General features: G+C 41.5%; 1 long non-coding RNA gene across 1 annotated transcript; it reads right to left on the minus strand.

Annotated features, from left to right (window-relative positions):
- Window positions 1-441: 441 nt before the first annotated feature.
- On the minus strand, window positions 442-7,386 carry LOC141744072 (uncharacterized). Its single transcript, XR_012587330.1, has 3 exons — window positions 7,323-7,386; window positions 6,062-6,118; window positions 442-596 (listed from the first exon to the last, which is right to left on the minus strand). It is a non-coding gene; the product is annotated as an uncharacterized LOC141744072 (long non-coding RNA).
- Window positions 7,387-19,856: the final 12,470 nt, after the last annotated feature.

Consider the following 19,856-nt stretch of genomic DNA (forward strand, 5'->3'; position numbering starts at 1 on the left):
TCCGCCACCTGAAACCCACCACGAACCTGGAAATGCCTCTCCTCCCGCTGACCCACCTGCGAGGCCACCTCTGTGAGCAGAGTCTCTGCACAGTGCCAAGAGTGCCAGCCTCCTCCTCACGTGTCATCATGTGCTTTTCTCTGCCAACGTCCAGTGAACCTTTTCACTGTGAGAACATTGTGAGGGCTGGTAAGAGCTCTCACAGCGAGAAGCTCTGCCACAGTAGGTGGCCTTTCACATTGAGCATTTCCAGCCTCTCCCCTCTTCCCCTTCAGTGTTTTTCATCCTCACAGGCATCATCAGAGTGGACAGTACTGGAGAAGACACACTCCTCTTCACTATACCTGCTGTTGGTTTTGATTTGCTCATGTGCTCAAGAACCTCAGAGAGAAGGGGAAAACAAGAGCCTACCTGAGTACCACTGGTTCTCCAGGCTGTTCTCCCATTTGAGGCTCTGGCAGCTTTCTTCATTCATTGGCAAGCACTGCTTTGGGGTCTTTTCTGCTATGGAGGCACCAGTCTACAGCAGATTTTCCTCCACCTGATTGCATTCCTCACTCGCGCTTGAGTTGCCAGAGATCAGGGGGAATATTCTGCTGGGGAAATAAAAAAGACAAATAGAGCAAAATTCTCTTTGTATGATTTAAATTCCTGGTCTAAATTCTCTGCCACGTCCAGCTCATAATTCATGCTTATGACATCACAGCCAGCAATCACAGCTGGGAAAGCCAAGTGTTTAATATGAAAGTTTTCCTGTACAGCCAAAGTTAATTAGACAGGATTCATGTTTTACATTTATTATCTATAACTAACGTATGCTTTCAAATATATCTGAAACAGTATATTGTAAATTCACAGATTCTGGATTTAATTAATAATTTTTTTCAGGCAGCAAGCCTATGAAATACTATTTAATGAAACTGTTTGTGCTCTACACAAGCCAGTTACTTGGTGGATGTCTGACTACACATGCTTTAAATCAACACGGATGATACTATTAAAAATCAAATTCACAACTCTCTAACTCCTTCTTTTTGCCATTTAGTTTTTTATAGGAGAAAAAAAATGTGGTTGAAGCTTGTAATTACAGCTAAAAAAAGCACAAGATGTATGATCTATGAATAGGCAGGTGACTGTTTCAGTATAGTCAATGTGACGGTGACAATACTCCTGTGCCCTAGAGTGGTTTTCAAGCTGAACAAAAGATGCAGAAACAGCAGAAATTTGAAAAGTAAGGTAAGTTGTCCATTTTCAGAAGTTACGCTGCATGAAAATCTTTTTGATTGTCACCAGAGGAAATCTCATCAGAGGATACACAAGAGACAAGACAATCTGTTCACCTAAGACAGAAGCCAACTGTTTGTTTGGGGGAAAACTCAGCAGCACTGAACCTGCCAACATGGTGACTTCAGAAAGGACGAAATGCCTGACAAGAAAATTTCCTTCTGGCCTGTGTCTGATGTAGTATACGGATCACACAATCGCTTTGCATTTAATTTTGATCATGAAAACTTCCAGTTCAAGAGACAGCAAAGTGCAGTAGTTACTCTCCCATCCTGTCCCTTTCAAATCTCTGCTCCTCAGAGAGTGGGCAAGGCGGAGAATGTGGCCAGGTGCTAAATGGAAGGAAAATTTACTGAGGCAGGAACCCCAGGAGACATTACCAGCTGGTTACAATTACCGAGGTTCAAAACCTGAGTTAGAGGAAGTAAGATGGTAGATGGAACTGAGCAGGAGGCAACAATAAACTAATATGGTTTTGAAAGGAGACGGAAAGCTAAGTAGAAATGGGAGTATTCAAGTACTGGATATAATCTGGGGCATATTAAGTGGAAGGAATAAATCAAGCAATAGCTTTGAGCACATGGTATAGAGATGTGTTTTCCTTTATAATTTGTGAAATGATAGCAATTTTTGACAGAGTTTTTAAGAATCAGCTGGACACATATTGGAGATGAAGAGGTAAATCTGCAAACCCACACCACCAAAAATCTGGAAAGCCTGACAGAAGTACTCTTACAGCAGCATAAGGCCTGAGTTTAAGCAGCTTCAGGCCAATACAGTGTGTCCAGAGATTACTAAAGCATTAGGTATGACAGTTCCAGTTAAATGTTAACTAGAAGCAAACATTACTTTTTCATGGAAAATGCATCAGTGAAAAATGACAAATAATGTTGAAAATAATTAAAAAGAGAGAGGAAAATATTGTATGCAAGACCATCAAGTTTTAAAAATGAAAGACAGTTTGAATGGCATATGGAGTAGCTGTTAAGTATACATGAAATCAGAGGGGAAAAGAGAAAAAGACAATTAATGCTAACGAGAGAACACATCCTCCAAGTACAATATAGCACTGAGATGGACTATGGCTCTAGCCATGGAGGCTGTTCTTCATGTTTATGCCTCCAGCCATGCAAAATGACTCACAAGAAAGAGATCTTAAACAATAAATCTGAAATCCCAAGCCTACTAAATGTAAGAAGCAAAATATCCAGTGAAGTCTTGGGATGGGAGGAGACTGGAAAAAAGGTACATTTTTCAATGGAACCATTTTGTGTTAGAAAGTGCCAAAACCTTTTTTTGATCATCTAAAGACAGCTCTTGATTACATTTTTGTTCAGAGCATGTAGAAAGAACAGCTAAGAACCCAACTGTTGAGGCATGTGTATGAATTGTAATAACCCTGATTTCTCTCTACTGGAGAAGAACTTTGGGTAAATAATTATTTGACTAGAAAAAGATAGACTGATCACATAATCTAGTGACTTAGGCACTTATCTGGAATGGGACAAGTGCAGAAACTTGATCTCATATCCCATACAACCCATAGATCTCCAACAAGCACTCTAGCCACTAAATTATTGATTTTACTGAATTAACCTGAACATATTGAATTAACCTTACACATACATTCATTTGCTGTCTTAAGCCCCTGCAATCATACTTATAAACAGGGTATTTTTTAAAATTTCCAGTTTTGTCCTGAGAAAAAAAATAATCTAGCGAATTTGCTTCACAACACCATAAAAAGTTGTAAATAAAAGTACAAACATTACAGGAAGAGCCAGGAGTTATTATGCATGGATTTTTTCTCAAGTATTTTAGAAGCAAGAGGTCACCAAGAAGATCATGAGGCCCCTTATGGCTGATGACAAGACTAATTTGTTGACAGAAGATTTAGCATTACTTAAGAATTATATGAATTCTTTTTATCAAAGGGAAGAATGGCTGATAGATACCAGAAACAGATTTATTTCCCTAAGGAGGAAGAAGAAATACTAAAGGAAATCAATATCAGATCAGAACAGGTGATTGAGAAATTCGAATGTTCTAGTTGCAAGGGAAAAAAAGAAGTTTCCTATGGCATTTATTTTCTCAAAAAGGCTACGATTGTGGTCTTAGCATTCTTGTAATTTGAAAAATGGAGAATCAAGACTAAGAAATTCAGAAAGATTCAAACTGATTGGTTTACATCAGGAACATCTCCAGATAAATGATATTTCAAAACAGTTTGTTAAGACAACCTGGATGGGAGATTACTTTTTTCACCTTTTTATCCACTTTATCTTGTTTTAAAGAAAAAAATAAACTACAACAAAACAAAACAGGATGTGAAGGTGGTGAGTTTCAGAGCAAAGGAGCTCTTGGGCTGAATTTGTGATCTATCAAGAACCAGCCATTGTCAGCTGAGGAAGAAGCAGACGCAGTCCTCACAGGTGAGCAAGCCGGAGGCAGTGGGAGTCTTGTCCTCAGAACTGATTTGTGGGTTTTGCTGTTCTTTTGGAAATCAAGCTCCTACTCTCATAAGTATTTTCCTGCTTGAGTGCCTTCTCTTTCCTGCTGACAATCTTCCTCAAAGTAATCACAGGCTTTGTGTACACAGAGTGGAGAGGCAGCAGATATTATTGCAGAAAAACACAGGAGAAAAATAAGCTCCTTCTTAAATAAACTTCTTCTGAACCAACCACTAAGATTAATGGTGCTAGTCCTCCAAAAAGTGGAGCCTGATTGATAGTGTCTGGTTACAGCATGACCGTTCTGCCCAAAATAGAGCCAAGCTTTCCAAAACCACCACTGTTTAACGTGCCTCTTATGAGTATTCAACGTAAGATAACTTGATCACAAGTTTTGAGCACTCCCATCACATAATGACCTCAGAGCTGCTGAAACCTGAGGCATGGCCATCAGGAACTGAGGCCTTTAAAGACAAATGCCAGGTTTTGACATGCTTTTTGACATGTGAGCTGTCCTCATGGCATAGTCTAGGAAATATCCACAGATTTCAGTAAAGAGACATTTCAGCACTTGGGCTGTCCCTGGGCTGCAGACAACCCTCTCATGATGGTGTTGCTCCAATTACCTGGACTGAAAGGCTGAAGGATTTGGGTCTTTTCAGTCTGGAAAAAAGTCGACTGAGGGAGGATCTTATCAATGCTTATAAATACTTAAAGGGTGGCTGTCAGGAGGATGGGGCCAAGCTCTTTTCAGTGGTGCCTGGCAACAGGACAAGAGGTAATGGGCACAAACTTGAGCATAGGAAGTTCCACCTAAAGATGAGGAGCAACTTCTTTACTTTGAGGGTGGCAGAGCACTGGAACAGGCTGCCCAGAGAGGTGGTGGAGTCTCCATCTCTGGAGACATTCAAAACCCGCCTGGACGCGTCCCTGTGCAACCTGCTCTAGGTGACCCTGCTCTGGCAGGGGGGTTGGACTAGATGATCTCCAGAGGTCCCTTCCAACCCTACCATTCTGTGATTCTGTGTTCAGCTGGAGCGTGAGGCTCTCTTCCTCTCAGCCTGTTCACCCATGTTTCCTTCCCATGGAAACAGGGGAGGGAAAGGCATCTGAGCCTTGTCCAAACAGGGAGAAGGAGGCTGGTCAGGGGGCACATCTGGAACGGGATGGCCCTCAGAGGTCCCAGGGTACGGCCAGACTGTGTCGAAGAGGAAACGTCAGAGCACATCGATCAGACAAAGTGCAGTTTTGTTTCCCGCCACATGCTGCTTTGTAGATTTATAACTTCACAAACAATCCTAATAAAAACAGGAATTCTCTCCACACTAAGCTGCTCCTCAGCATGAATAAGAAAACGGGAATCAAGCTAAGTTACCTAATACCAGCTGGTGTTTCTTCAAGCATTTGGAGAAAACTGAAGAAGAAATACTTAACTTCAAATACAACTATCATAATCTATGGTGTCATTATAACGAGCTGTCACAGAAAGACGGAGAGCATCAAGGTGAACTTCTTCAAGTGTTTCAAATAAATGTGGCTATATAGAGCACTGAGCCCTACCTTAAGATCAAAAATGAACTAAGGAGCAATAATTGTAGAATATTATAGAAATGGTAATTAACCAAGAGACTAATATATAGTCTATAAAGATGCAATTTACCATTTGAAATTTTTGCAGGGAGACAGCAGAAAAGATGATGGAGGCTTCAATAAAACTACAATGAGTTTACAAAACACTATTGACTTTTTCAGTTTCAGCTCGGGAGAGTTTAAATGCGGAGAGTGGCACCAAGCCTAACGAAGCAGAGAGACTTCTGAGCCAAAGGCACAAGCCCGGGTGTTTAAAGGCAGCTGTGCTTCCCAGGCTGCAGGGGAGATGGCGTCAGGGCAGCCACTCTTCCACCACAACACAAATGATCTTTCCAAGCTGGGAAAATTATTCAAGGCAGCAGACGAGGCCTCGCAACCCTGTCACCAGACCTACCTATCACATACATACATCGAGTATGTACTGCTGCTTATAAAGAAACCTTCCTCCAACTCCAGCTGTTCCTACTAATTTGTAGGAACAAATCTGTACTTTTCATGCAGTAACTAAATGACAGTCACACAGGCAAATCCTGGAAAAAAAGCTGCCTTTCACATCACACGTACTAGTTAACAATCACTGCTGTGAGATATTCCTTAGCTCATTACTCATCTCATCTCTTCTCACTAGCAAGCTGATGTCCTACTGAATCACTCCAGACCACATGAATAATTTTAGACTTCAGCTATTTGACCGTAGAGGTTTTTGAAGAAAATGACCATCACTCATTCATTCTTACCTAGTCCAGACTCTCTTCAAATTCAGTAATAGTTAATATGCAACTCCTCAAGCTTTCCTTAAAAAAAAAAAAATAGAGAGGAAAAATTAAACTACTACTGTGAAAATCCTGCCTGTGAAGTAAAATATCAAACATTTAAGAGTACCTGAAGATTTGAGGATAGCATAAATAAGAGTGTCAGAGTGCAGCAAATGCTGCAATCACTGCTGGGTCTGCTACAACTCCCTATTAAATGTTAAGTTACTGCTGGACAAGGGGGCACCTTACCCCAGGAGTGCTTTCTGCTATGCACAAGGAGTCTGCAAGACCATGCCATGAAAAGGAAAGCCTCTCCTTCTCATCTTTTGGAAGTCCCTAGTACTTTGACAAGAACCTTCCCATAAGGACTCAAGTGCTCACTGAAAGCACCTAATCCTTGCAGAAGGATCCAAGGATGAGAGAAGGGTGTTTCTCCTCTTTTAATAAATGGAAAACTAAGAATAACCTGGCTCTTGTATGTCATGATGAACATAGATGAACTTCCTGATTTGTGCTGGGTGGAGTCCTTATCCCATAGTGCCAAGATAGGAAAATAGCTTAAAATCTATTGTGTCTTCCTTCATTTGTTTTAAGAGCAATGCAGCTTACAGACTGCAATAACCCCATCTTGTACTGCACCGTCCTCCAACTTATATTCACGAACAACATTAATAGCTAAGAGCCACCTCTGACAAGCATGCCTTTGCTGTAGTTTTGATGCTAATCCAAAAGGTCGTATTGACTGAAACTGGCAATGGAAGTTCTTGAATCAATGGCAGTGTCAGATTTTCTAACCAGGAAGCCATTAACAGCACTATAATCTGTATTTCTGCTCGTTGTCAACACTGCATTTGCTTTGTGTCCTTTTGGAGCCCAGCTTCATATTTCAAATTTGCAAAAAATCATCCCTAAAGTGTCATTAGGAATCTGGGCCATGGTGCTTCATGTGAGTGTATCATGCTTCATTCTAGTTATCTCTTAGATAATTTTCCTCCTTTTCTGTTCTTGATATGCCAAACATTTCAATGCTGCAGACATTCCTATCACAAAATGGCCTTAATGCTCTAACCCCAAATCTCATGTGACACCTCCATGCTTGGCTTTCACAGATGGCAGCAGTAGCACACTAAAAGATAGATAGCAACCAGCACTGATACACCAGAGACAGGAAACTGGATGTGGGGAGGGAGCTCTGAGAGCTGCCGACAGCAGGAGAGGACCAGTGTCCCTCCCTCCCTCCTACCTTAGCTGTGTGACTGTGGCCGCATTCACCAGTGGGCATTACGGTGTGTTCTGGGTCCCGCTTCTAAAAACCAGGATGTATTTCTGCTAAAAAGAAGAATTTAGGAAAAAAAAAAGGGGGGGGGGGCAAAAAAAGCATGAGGAGAGTTATCTATTTAATAACCTTACCAGGACTATAACTCATATCTGGTTTTGCTTCTGAGTTTTGTTTTGAACCTGACCTTTAGTCTGGCTGAATAAAAAACCTTGTTTTCTTTTACTGCGAAGCTGAGTTGGCCCCATACCTCTGGGGGAGTCGTGGAACCGCAAGCAAGGCGTGCAGACACTCCTGACAGCCCTTTCCAGCAGGATGCCTTTAGAGGGTCCAGGCACTGGAGAGTGTTTCCCAAAGACCTGTGAAGGGCCTGACTGAGATTCAGAGCACTGCCAGCTGCTGAGCCTGGGGAAGAGTCCCCTCGGCAGGAATGAGTTTTCCCCTCAAGGAAGAGACAGCTGAAAGACAATTTCACACAAACACAGCCCTTCCTTGTAAGCAGCTCAAATCCAATAATGTCATCTTTCGCCTTCTATGCACTGTCCAGTCACTTGTGCGAAGTGATGAGTGGGGCTGTGGATAATATACACCCAGTTCTCTCCCCTTTTTGGCACCGCCAGAAAAGAGAAGGAATTGCTTTTATTGGTTAACTCCTTTTGGTGAAACTCCCTTCTTCAAAGCGCCCCTCAGCCGTTAGCATCGTGTACAGCTACATTTTGTGGTAGACGAGCTTTCTAGTTTTCAATGTCCCATATGTACCTTTGGGAAATAACTGTAAAGAAGGTATTTACCAGGTATGGGTCTCACAACAGCTTTCAGAAAATGTAGCACCGAATTCATGCCTTACTATGCATTGTCGTGCTCAGACGAAGGAGCCAAAGAGGCTCCTTACTACACAAAGGCTGGCAGGCTTTTAGGGAAACTTTTCCTTCCTCTGCCTCTCACTCCCTTTCTGTAAGATGAGAATCATGCTGCTATCCTGCTTTGTAAGACTTTTTGAGAGAAAACAGTCACGAGGACGATGGGGGAGGAAGAATATTAGAACATTTTCATTTTAAGTGACCCGCTATGAAATAAGTGCAGTGCTAGAGCAAGCAGGGAAAGGAGCCGGGTTTGTTATCCCTCCTTCCACTCCTCGCTGCTGCCAACCGAAACAAAAACAAGAGAAGGGGGAAGCTTAATGCTGAGAAAGAGTTTGCACACACTCGGTTTTCGAAAGCGTCCACTCCTTTCCTCTTCAGCATCAAGGCCCCGTGGATCAGCCCTCCCGGCTAGGTACGGAGAAGGTGCCCCGAGGGAGCCCAGGGCGCGGGTCTGGTGCGGGGTTTGCTGCCGCCCCATGCCAGGCACCGGCAGCCACGGGCTCTGCACGAAGGCTGGCTCCTCTGACATGAAAGCAAACACCTGCTGCTCGTATGCCCGACACCAAACCTTGATTCCTCAGCCCCTCTGCCACCCAACAAACAGAAGAATCCAAAAAAATCCCTTTTTCCTACATGGAGATAAAACAGTGGTGTAAAACAGGGGGTACAAAAAATCATTTAAATACCAAAGACCTGCCTTGTCCTTACCACATTTTCTAGGAGATGGAGCACAGATTGCCCCCTTATCTCCTGCCTTACCAGCAGTATTTTTCACAGCACAGAAAACTGTGAAGCACTGTGAAGGGCTGTTTTATTTAATCTTTCTTCATCTTAATGCTCTGTTTACTTTTTGGTGGTGGTGGGTTTTTTGTTGTAAGTGCTCGGGCCAGGAGAGCATCACTGCTGAAGGCGTAATTTCCCCTACGCAGTGAGAGAGATCAGTAGGAGCGCTCTTGCTGTCAGTCCCCGGGCCTTGGCAAGAGGATTGTGTTGACAGGGGCCCCTTACCCTACGCACCACGGGAGCACTGGAGAAACTGCCAGTCCCAGATCCTGTTGGTGAGGCGGGGGAGCCAACAGCGCTGTGCAGGTGACTCATTTTAACGGGTGGCACAAGCAACACGCACGACAAATTACTTTCTGTTTGGTCTTGCCAGGGTCCACAAGCATCACGCCCGCCTCTGCTCCCCAGGAGCTCATTCAGCGCAGTGTTTTGACTACATTAAATGACATTCTCAGGACAGGGAGAAAACTACAGCCAGTGGGAGCAGCAGGCAGCTGTGATGGGGAGCCCTGTCACCTTCTGGATGAAAGAAGGTCACAACAAAATATTTCATAACCCTGGGTATTATCAAATATGAATTTGGTTCAGTCCCCACGGGAGGGGAAGATTCGTGGGGTTCTCCTTTGAAAGCAAATGTTTATCCCCGATTGCAACGCATAAATTACTTTATGGGTCCAAAACCCTCAAGGGTGCATCTCAGAGTCATATAATGTTTCCATGGGCTTCTCAGATTTACAATAGCTGATAGATGTGTAAAATCCCAAGTAGCCAGAAACTCCCTCGAGAATCCAAATGTGCAGATGCCGTAAAGCAAAAATTATCTCTGCTAATGTTACCATTAACTTATACTCAGAATTTTCCCCTGCAGGTTTATCTTTTTTTTTTTTTTCCTTTTTTTTTTTCTTACTGGCTCCCACGTTTGTGGAGGTTACACCTACTTTTAATTAATTCAGGCCAGTTTTGGTACTCTTCTCAAATGAATGTGGAGGACGTGAAGTGCCACACTCTCTGAAAAACTGAAGCATATCAGTGGGTTCTTAATCCAAAGGCCCTGAAAGAGGAAAATAAAACCAAAATTGAAGTGGTCTGTGAGGCTGATACAAAGGAATCGTCTTGCCTAAATTTTATTATTTCCTTCAACAAAAATATTTGTAATCTAAATGAATATTTATGCAGAATTACACTTCGAATAAACTGCTCTGAAATAATGAAAATGCTATGCCGCTACTCCAGTCAGCAAAGCATAAGCAGCAAAGCCAAACTTTTTCCCTTACTACAGAGACCCATTTCTTGTTGGTCGATCAGATTCAGAGAGATAAACACGTGCTAATGTGTTGGTAGCTACAAACACAGATCGATGAAGCTCTTTCCTTGATTATTAAGAAAAAGGGGAACGTGCCAGGAATCTTGCAGGAACATTACAAGCCCAACCATTTCGAAATGCGCCCTTTGGTGGGCCAGTCCCTGGGTGATGAGGGGCAGGGTTTCAAAATGAGGTTTTAACCATGGTTCTTGGGCAGCTGCTGCTTGAGCCCATCACTTGTCCGCCTTGCTTGAGCCCTCCCCCTCCCTCGTCTGCCCAGCCCTGCTCCCCAGCGCAGGGGCAGCACGGTCAACTCCTGGCCGCGGGAGCCAAGTCCATCACTGGGGGACTCTCCTGAACGTCTGTTTTCACAGCATGGAACCCATTTCACACCACCCCTCTCCTTCAGGTTTGCCTTCCCCTGGGCCCGAGTAACACTACTGTGGCACTGGCTTCAATAAGTAACTTCTTATTGTGTCTAATCATGTGCAAATGTGTTAAAATTGGTAGTTTTTAGCAAACAGTTATGGAACATATTACCGTAAGGCATTTGTTCGTGGCGTGACAATGATTGGCCCCATGCCACTTAAATGTTTTATTTAATAATGTGGGAATTTCGGTGTGTTTTCCTTTCATTATTTTTAACTTGAAAACAGAAACAGAAAGCCCCTTCTTTAAAGTTAAAACTTTACCGCCTAGAGTCTGTCAAAAGCAATATAAGCATCTGGATTTTAAAAAGGGAGCTTTTGCAGGATGTTAATTTAATATACTGGCATATTTCATGCATACTTTTTATATTTTGTATGCTTGAAGCTATCTCCACAGTGACCACCCAGGAACAACAGACTTTTCAAAATTCAAAACTTACGAGCGAAAGATGATGTTCATGTAACATTGTGCATTTCAGGTAATATCTGCCAATCTTGGAAACCAAATGCTCTGTGTAACACTTCAGCTGTTCGCTGCAATGCATTTATATAAGGCATCAGGTAAAATAAAAGGGTTTACATTATAAACAAACTAACCTTTTGCTCCCAGAGGGCTACACTTCCCAAACATTCCACTTTTAATAAGGTATGCTATGAATAGAAACATTTTCAATCTTACATTAGTAAGAACTTTGCAAGGTAACATCTCAAGCCCACTTTTTTTTGGCTAAAATGCCACATTGCATTGTATGTCATGTAAGAGGAATTAATAACCAAGTATGGGTTGCTATTCTAAATTGGGGACTTCATTAGAATATGGAAAAACATGCATATATCTTCCCCTAGTTTCCTGAAAAAGTTCTGCTGAGCTCTTTTGCAGCAGCCCCTCAACTGGAAGAAACGCATTTCAGGAACACACACATTTCTTTAGAAACGCAGTCTAAAAATAAAATGTGTTCAACATGAAGCAGTTCTGTTTGAGCAAGCCCATACGTTTCCGTAAATCAAGTTTGGAAGCAAAAAGGAAAAAACAAAGATTTTATTTTCAGCTAAACGCTTTCATTTCAGAACTTGATCCTTTTATTTTTTTATTTTTATTTTTTTCCCTTTTTTTTTTTTTTAAATTTGCCTGTCTACAACTATTCTGTAGTCTTTCTTTGGTTAACTACGTTAAAGCTCCCATTTCATACAATCAGCATGGCAAACCCATCTCGCATTCTCTGACTGACTGCCCCATAAAAGGCAGTTGGAGAGAAAAGTGAGAATATGTTCACAAATAAATGCTTCTAAGAATGGCCTGCCCTGACTTTTAAGGTGAATTTGAGTAACAAATACACAAGACAGCCCCAACACCCAAGTTACAAGAATAGAATAAAACAGAAGAAAAAAAGGGGTATTTAGCACATACAGACAGACCTAGAGTGAAATATGCAGCATTACATTTCATGCTTCATGACTGACATAGACAGAAATTTTTGTTAGTTAGTTTTCTTTTGGAACCTACTTTAATGGTTTTACTGTAGTTATCCAAGCATTCAGCGTCTCTTGTTTACTACATCACATTTTATTTTATCTTTTCCCACTATCATCCTAACCATTCTCCTCAAAGAAAGACAAACTGTAATGCAAAAACCCTACTTTCAGATTGGCAGAGGGAAAGGCAGCATTAGGAAGAAAGACCTGGGGCTGCTGCCTATCTACCAAGTTTACCACCCTTTTACCTGACAAGTAGAAGGTATGCCAGCTCCGCCACAACCATTTCTGGGGTCAAATAAAGTAATTTTCAAGGCTCTTTCAGTTTCAGCGATGGAAGCCTTAGCTGGAGAAACTGGGAGTATTTTGGAAGCTGGAGAATCAGGAAGTGGAAGGGTTACTTGATTTTTACATTTTCGTTTTATGTTTTAAACCCAATTTGAACTCAGGCACTGAGATTCATCCCACTTGAAATAACACCGTAGAAATAATTGCGCTTACTCGGAGCCACTACGGGTGCTGATGGCCACAATTTAAAGTACCTAATGACTGTGGTGGGTAGATTACCAGGGGGAGGACGACTCACTGCTTGTGCCAGAGTGACTCTTTGACCTTTTGTGGAGCACCTGAAGAGCCTTGGATGTTTCCTGCTTAATCAGCCAGTAACAGAGGACAAACAGAATAATTTTAAATTAATTACAATCACCATCGGTATGTTAATGTATTTGAACAAATTAGAGAAAAACAACTCCCTGCAGTTATTTCAACTTTTAAAAGAGATTATTGTGGTACCTTAAAGAAAATAATTTAACATATATATTGTTTTAAAAAAACAATTATGTTATAAAATAAACATTGGCAGCAAAATGCTAAAGCAGAGGCATCCAGACTCTCTCTAAGCAAAGGCTGCATTAACAAGCTGCCAGGAGCCTGACAGCTGCATCTAATTTTCATAAAAGGGAGCAGATTGCTTCAGCTGCCCCCCCATAGGAAGGTGAGGCCCAGGCTTTATCCTAGCAGGCACGACTGCTGCCGCCCCAGCCATCCCACGCACAAGACGGAGCAACCTCACACCGCATCCCGTGGTCTACCGAGCCCCTCTCACATGGAGCGGTATGTTGGCATTTTCCTCCCCCTGTCCCACTAGCTTGGGAGTGAGGCTGGCACAGACATAAGGGCACTCCGAATCCACCCGTACTCCGTGGATACAATGGGATAGGATGGAAAATAGTTATCAACTAACGCAAGCCCTTTTTATGCACTCTGAGGAGAACGGCTTCCCTAGATGTTAATAGGTCTGCTAGATATCAGTTTCAAAAGTCCACAGAACTCAGGCAAGAGGGCAAAAGTTCAGGCAAGTGGAACTGCAGTGCACATCTTTCAGAGGATTTATTTCTCACCCAAGTCTACAAAATATTATTTATGATTCCGCGACCGCTACCAGTTGCTGATGATGTCACACTTGGCTTTTTACATCTTTTCTGCCACCTGAATTTCAACTCCAAGAAATCCAACACTGCAGTGAAAGGCAGGAAGATGTCAAAAAGCATGTGCTATGACTTATCACGCCCCAAACATGCTGAGAACACAGACACTATGTAATGCCTGATAGAGTGCTTTCGCATCGGGACATCAACAGCTTTTCCTTTGTCAGTAGTGCTAAATGAATTGGAAGATTGCTGTGCTACAGCTTCTCAGTCAGAAGAGCTGTCAGCAGCTTTGCAATGGCCATCTGGGGAAAACAAACGCTTGGCCCAAAGCAAGATGACGTAACAGGCGAGGAGCACTGGCAGGGACATGGTGGATTATATTAAAAACCTATCTTATTTGTTAGCTAGCTGTGGATGACAGCATTGGAGCGCACAATAAAACGCTTTTATGATGCTCTGTAAATCCCTTGGGTTCACCACACTTGTGTACATCTTGAGCTCATCTATTGGCCAGGAATGAAACAGAAGTCAGTTATGTTTCATTCAAGATTAAAATTGTTATTTATGTATAACTGAAATAATAGCTGCTGCACAGTGCAGAAGCTTGTCAACTATATTTTGCATTTTTTTGGCGTGCACCTTTTCAACTCATTTTCCTCAGGCATTTGTTTGGTAAGAGATCATAAATGCTTTCCTTGCTGTGCTGTGGAAAACTAATGCTGCAAGTTAATGTGCAACATATATTACTTTTGTTCTACACAGAAGAAGAGAAAACCCACCACAGCAATGACACATGCCAAAACTCAAGTGTGTGCTACTCCAATTTTATGAAGAACAGAACATTCTTTGTGCTTGGCAAGATTTAATCAGATTAGTAACAAAGTAATCTTATTGATTAACAAATAATGTAATAATTCCTACAAAATTACGATCAGTTCATGACTATTTCACAAGCACGCAAAGGTTATTCAGTTGCATGTCTTTTGCTGACGCTGTTAGGTCTTGGCCAACCTACAGTGGCAGACTGGGTGAGATTTGTATCTCACTTGGTAGCTAAAGCAAAATGACTTAGTTCAGTGGAGTTTTTCCTGATTGACATCAGGTTAATGGAGATCAGAAGCCGGCAAACACACACCCTCCCCAGCCCACCCCCCGATTTCTTTCTGGCAAAATCTACGGCACGATGGCAAAACAATATTGCTGAGGGTGCAGTGAATCAGCAGACCAATGTGACCGCATCCCTCTTTTAACCCAACGCTGAGAAGTTTGCACAGTTGTGGCCCAACCATGAGTCCAGAGTCCCTCTGAACTCAAAAAACAGCCTGCAGAGATGCAATGGGCGAAGGAGGCATAACCACGATCCTACTTGTATCTTCACTATTTAAAGAAGACTCAGAAATGGACAAGCAATACAGAGAGTATTTACTACAGTCAGTGTTAGCCCACTCTCTGGGATGCGACAGTCTGCGCTGAAGAACCTCCGCTAATAGACTTTCATCCTAGCAGTTTCCAATACATGTGCCACTTTAGTAATAAAATCATGTTAAGTTGTAATGTAGCTAGAGAGGAGAGGTACAGAAATCCAATGTGGGATTTATTTAGAAAAAGATGTTTGCCGTTGAAGTCTGCATTAGCAATCAAGCTTACATTCACTCAGAAAAAGAAGAAAAGTACCTTGAATGGATTTCAGAGGATCACCTCTGTCAACCAGGACTTCAGCAGAGACCCAGATTTAATTTACAGTTTTCTCAATGGGAAGGTGAACAGTATGGCATGTTCTGGAAATTAATTTTTGACGATTAAAGACATTATTTATTACACATGAGCTTGCTCCTGGGCAATTAATGAACCTAATTTTGTATCTTTGTACATTTCAGTATGATTCACTGAAAAAGCTTCTGAAAAAAACACATTTGCATAGCTCTATTTGCTTCGTCTGTTTGCTTGCAGTCACCATAGTTTTCAAACACGTTCCTTTAAGGAATGGCAAAATCCAGGTAATAATTAGGAGCCACAAGTTCACCAAAAATTGCAGATGTCTACAAATAAAATAAAACCCAAAGCAAGTTGCAAAAGAAGCAGGTCTGGACCCTGGCTTCCAGCAGAAACCTGATTCTAAGAGATTACATATCAGGACCAGATCATGAACTTCTGTGCAAATCTGAAATCAAAGGTTTGGGGGTTTTTATTTGTACTCAAAAGAGAAAATAAGGTTAGTAGCAATATCACAGAACAGAGATATTGCATACGTAGCTGAAACAGCCAAGGTCTCAGAGACACACTGAAAGACAGCATCTCCCCTGCTTTCAGAGCAGGCAAGCAACAAGAAGAACTATGCCTCTATCCCAACCTCAAATCAGTTTCCATAAAAAAAGAAGAAAGAACCAAACAAAATCAAACACAAACACCACATGCTGCTTCTCAGACAGTATTAAAAAGACTGAAAATATTTCATTGACAAAGTTGTGCCATTCTTTAGATACTCAGTTAAATTATTGAAAGGAGCATCTGAAGCTATGCATAGATATAGTTTCAGCTGTGTTCTCTATCCAGAAATTAATCATAAAAATACAGAAAACTTGCCTTTTAACATCAAAACTTCAAGTTGTATTTGATAAATGGGCTTACAGGTTCCCATTTGCATGTTCAAATGGTAGGTGATAGCTATAAAATTCATGAAAGGATCTCAGTTTGTATGTGGGTTGCTGAATAGTGATAAAGGGAAGAAGTGGGAGATGCAAAATTTTGCTCTCTTGGCATAGTATTTCACAACTTCCATAGAGCTGCAAAATGGAAACAAGAGAAACAGCACAAAAGTCATAGTTGAAGAGGCAGAAAGCTGTTTAAAAGTATGTATTTTGTGATTGCTCATGTGTTACTTAGAACTTTCCCATAGCTCTCAGTAGTAAATAATTCCTTTCTGCCTGCAAAGCAGGCATGTGATTTCAAAGAAGGCAGGAGACTTAATGCCCTGGTCTGGGACCCAGGTTAGCAAGGTTCTGCTACCGGTGACCTTAAACCACTCATTTCTTCCTCTCCCTTTACAGGCCTGTTCTCCTCCCTTTGCTTGTAACTTCTTGACCATTTATGGTGCTCTGTTCTTCCATTGAACAGCTGTCAGTTTGCTTGCATTCCTTCTCTCCCGTCATCGGGATGGTTCGTGGTTTTCTTCCTAATCGCACCTAATTGGCTGTTTAAAATGCATAATCCTCTTTAGAAGATTACTGTAGCAGAGGCTTTCAGGAAATGCATGCTCTTGTGTTATTGAAGGTCTTTGGCGTAAACGGCTTGTGGCTTTCTACCCGCCCCGCCCCCCCCGCCGCCACATCATTAGAGACATTTGGAAGAATGCACGAGCAGCTTCCAAAAGTCTTCTACAGCATTGCGTTTCCTCCGGGAAACAACAGCGGCTGAAGGGGGAGGTATAGGTTTGGGATGGTGCTTTGGAGTATGCGATGTAATATAAGAACAAACTGGATTAATTAACAGGCATTTTAGCTTAATGAACTGCATTCTGAGAAGCTCACAACATGCATAGTTTAAATAATTGAATTCTATAAAAAATAGAAATAAAATCAAGATATACAATAAACTACTCATCTACTACCAGTGTTTTTTCCTACCCAAATTCTGAAAGATATGATACTACAATCTACTGAAGTCCTTAATCAATCAAGAGGAAGAGAAAAGGTGAGGAGAAAAGACAGAAAGAGAATTACAGAAGAATTAAGATTCCTAACCTGCTAAAGATCCAAGAGCCACTGTTGGAAAAGGGATATCTTCTATAATAACCACATTTATTATGCATTGCTAGTACAATCCTGACAGGTTTATCAAGTCATTATACAGAAACCCTACCACCAGTGCATGGTCACATACCAAAAGCCCACAATCTAAAATTACATGTTTGGGCATTCATTGGATAAAAATATTTCAGGGGGGAAGATGGGTAAAAAAAAAGAGAAGAGATAAAAAGAAAGAATCTCCTAATAACATGAGAGGAGTCAGGCATATCTGCAATTCTTGACAACTACATTTTTTCAACCATCATTATCTCAACGTTACCCTGTAAGCCCCCTGAAAATACCTTGGAAAAACTATACCTCAGAATCCACTGATCTTATGAAATGACGAGTTTTAATTGCCTAAACCAACGTCCTCCACCGCAATTTCTCTCTTTACAAAAGTTCCTAACAGACTCGAAGCGTCTAGGACAGAAACGAGGCAATAGTATGGCACACAACAGCTTTAAACACAAATAGGTTAAAAAATACACCAAAATACTACAAGTTTTCAAACCAACTTCCAAGGAGCTGGATGTTCTCACAGACCAGAAACAATATGGGTAGAAAGTGAGGTTGTTGTTTTGGAGGAAAGGTTATGATGACACTTAAGAGCAAAATCTGGTTTACCCAAGAATAAGTGCCAATAAATACCTTAAGATGGAGAATTGACCACAGGCCTCCGCAATCACGCTGGAGATGTGTGAAATTTATCGTAGGCCTCCCTGTTATTTACCTCGCTAGAAGAAGCACAGTGCTAAGAAGCGAAAACAAACAAACAAACAAACAAACCGACCAGTTTGGGAGGCCGTCAAACAAACTGAAGGAGGAGATGAAGGCGGCAAGACCTCCTTCAGCATCACGACACAGTCAGCGCAGTAGGCACAGTGGTCCCAGTTCACAGCTCACATATTTGACTTTATGTGGCCAAGTCAGTGCAGACCCTGCAACAGTAGCTCCCACTTTGCGATGCTTATTTATTTGATTTACACCAGAACAGCAGCGAAGAAAGCCAAAGCAATTCAGGGCTCATGCAGAGTTTGTTAATAAAGTGTGGATGGACGCCATTTCCAGGTCACATAATTCAAATTAGGTAGATCCACAATTAATTTCCGTGATAAATTTGCCCAAAGTCATTGTGCTCACCAGCAGCAACCTCCACTGCAGCTACAAGTTAGAAATCGCATAAGTATGTTATGAAAATGAAGTTCTAATGGAGGATTTGAATAAATTGACCTGAAACAGAGTCACCCATACCTCTCTCAGGGAGTTTCTAAGCAATGTCAGAAGCAGGGAACTTTCTTTTTCATGATGTCTCTGTTACAAGTAAGAAAAAAGTTGCAGTACAGTCAAAAAAAAGGACAAGGTATCATCTGTAATCTTTGCTGCACAAAAGATAAGAAATATTAAAAAACCCCAAATGGCCAGGTGTGCTTAAGAGGCCTGAGAAGTGAGGCAAAGAATATCAGAAACTTTAAAATTTACACAGAGGGATCTGAGCAATGAAAGCACCAGAGGCAGGCATGATTGAAGCAGATTGAAGACAAACGGGGGCTGAACCCACACCACAACCTCAGGGCACCAGGTAAGGTCTTTCTATCAGATGCCAGGCTTTAACAAATATGCAGCAGCAACAAATTGAGATATCAGACTTGTCACTCAGAATCTTCCAACTTTTCTGTGTTTCAAAACAAGTTTAAATTTTCACTGCAGCACGTCTGTTTTTTCTAGAGTTAGAACTAATCAATAGTTTAATAAGATGCTGTTTGCTCATTTTGGCTACCCCATCTGAACCAGGAAAGCCAGAGACCTCTTGAAAAAGCCTACCCTTAAAGCACTTTCCTAAAGAAATCTGGAAATGTGGAAAAGAAATTAAAATGCTCCTAGTTTTTAAATAAAAACAAACAAACAAACAAACAAAGCACTTGCTGAATGCTAGGACAGAGATTTTTGATTGGATTGACCAGGGAAAAATGATCCACGAAGAGGGTTTAGATATTGAGCCTTGATAGATGGTCACAATAACTCTAATAAAGCAGCTGTTGTTGGCACTACCAAAGTTTACATATCAATTTATGACGGTGTGATGTTTCAATATAGTATTGCTTAATAGCAATTAGTTTTATTTGGAGTGATTAGGTGTTCAGTTACTTACAGAGGCCCACGGTGTTAGGAACCATTCAGAGTTTGTTTGCAAATTTCTGCTTTGAAAAGTCTTTGAGTATTACAGATATTTCTTGCAACAGAAAATCCGGAAAAAAAAAATAATGATGGAAGCAATGCTTGCAATAAAAAATAATGTCAGGCAGTCTAGAATGTATGAGATAAGGCCAAGTTATCCAGAACCAAATCATCTAAATGTCAGTGCAGCTACCCACCTACCGGAGAGGAATCGGTTTCAGTCAGAGCTGCAGCACTGGCGCAGCTCCTCCCAAAGAG

This window comes from Larus michahellis, chromosome 5 (assembly GCF_964199755.1).
Source record: "Larus michahellis chromosome 5, bLarMic1.1, whole genome shotgun sequence".
Taxonomy (NCBI): Eukaryota; Metazoa; Chordata; class Aves; order Charadriiformes; family Laridae; genus Larus; species Larus michahellis.